The following is a 1,845-nucleotide window of genomic DNA, read 5'->3' as shown; positions in this document are numbered from 1 at the left end:
ACACACAAGTGTTTGTGTCTTCTTTTAAAAGCTTTTTTTATGTGTTTGTTTATGTGTTTATGTGTTTGTTTGCCTGTATGTATGTATAGTCCAGAAAAGAATGTTGGATCCTCAGAACTAGTCGTACAAATGACTTCAAGACATCACATGAGCACTGAGAACTGAACCTGGGTGTTCCGCAAGAGTAGCCATTGTCCTTACCCGTGGCAATGTCCTTACCCGTGGCATTGTCCTTACCCATGGCATTGTCCTTACCAGTGGCAATGTCCTTCCCCGTGGCAATGTCCTTGCCCGTGGCAATGTCCTTACCCGTGGCAATGTCCTTAACCATGGCAAGTTCTCTGGCTGCTTCCTGCATCTGATTCACAGATTGTTCCCTTTACTAACACATAGTGGTCTTGTTCATTTCTTCCTGCTGATTGTGGTTGAGATTTACTGTCAGGACGAGTAGAAGCTCTTACTTACTTAGCCCTGACTCCCATTTGCAGGTGCTCGGCTTGTCTCCCTGGAGCCTGTGTGCTTCACTGTGAGTGAGACATGTTTCTTAAAGAGCAACCCGTCAGACTGTGTGGACATTGACCCTGCAGGTGGAGAGTTAATACTCTACATTTCATACTCCTATTGAGTGGGATTTGCCGCTTCCTTCCATTTTGATATTCTTCTTTCTTTGTGAAAGATTTTTGTTTGCGATTATGTGTGTTGTGTGTCTGTGTAGTTATGTGCACACATGTGTGTGCAACTGTGAATGTGTGTTGTGTGTCTGTGTGGTCATGTGCACACATGTGTGGATGACGGTGACGCAAGAAGGGAGTGTTGGGTCCCATAGAGATGGAGGAGTTACAGGCAGTTGTCAGCTGTCTAATATGTGTGCTGAGATCAGAATCTGGGCCCCTGCAAGAGCAACTGTAACTGCTGAGCCACCACCCCAGGCTCTCCTAGTTTACCTAGCCTTCTTATGAAATGTATTCATTCTTAGGTTCTTGAGAATGAGGCTGCCTGTCTTCTTTCTCTGTTACATAGTATTCTTGAAAGTATCTTCTGGGACACTGGCTGAGTGGTTGTAAGTTGTCTTAGTGGTTGCTTATCCTGGAGGCCCTGTATTTCTCACTTCGCTTTTAAAGATGACATGGCTGGCTATGATGATCCTCGTTAGCAGTTACTGAAGGGTTTGAAATATGCTGTTCCATGCTTCACCGGTTAACGGGGATCTGATGAGAAATTTCATGTTGTATGGATGGGCTTCCCTTTATGAATTGGTATTTTCATTTTCTCTTGAGCCTTTAACATTGTTTCTTTGCTCTGTTGCCATGGTATTTTAACCATAATGTAGATGCCTTGTTTCTTCTCTGATCACAGGTTTGAGATCCTAAATAACTCCTGTGATGGAATATCCATTGATTTCTCTAGCTTGAAAAAATCTTGTGCTATGATTTTGTTACACCAGTTTCCTTTGTCATTAACTTGTGCATCAGTCCCTTCTTTTTACTCTGATCCTGTCAGAGTTCTTCAGAACTATTGCCATATGTGTGTAGTTTGGGTTTTTTTATCGTTTACACATGGATGTGTGCTTCCTCTAGGCTATAAGTGAAGGTTTCTGCTGTGTTATGTCTGATTTATTTTGTATCTCCAGAATTACTGTGGGTTTTTCAACACAATCTGATATTTCTCACCCATGTTGTTGGTTTTCTAGTCTAGGCTATGAATCCTTCCTTCACCCGTTTGCTCTTTGGACTGTGTTGAAGACTAATGGTCATGTTTGCATGTAGAGGTTTGAGTGCTCTCCTTGGTAGTTCAACCATTTCAGTCTCTTTGGAGTCTTCGTGGTCTCTGTGCATTTGTGAACTC

General features: G+C 42.7%; 1 pseudogene; it reads right to left on the bottom strand.

The window, feature by feature from the left end:
• Positions 1-331, bottom strand: part of LOC110317468 — a 2,757-nt pseudogene extending 2,426 nt beyond the window's left edge.
• Positions 332-1,845: the final 1,514 nt, after the last annotated feature.

The sequence above is a fragment of the Mus pahari genome, chromosome 3, assembly GCF_900095145.1.
Source record: "Mus pahari chromosome 3, PAHARI_EIJ_v1.1, whole genome shotgun sequence".
Lineage (NCBI taxonomy): Eukaryota > Metazoa > Chordata > Mammalia > Rodentia > Muridae > Mus > Mus pahari.
This window is presented reverse-complemented; position numbering and strand designations above follow the sequence as displayed.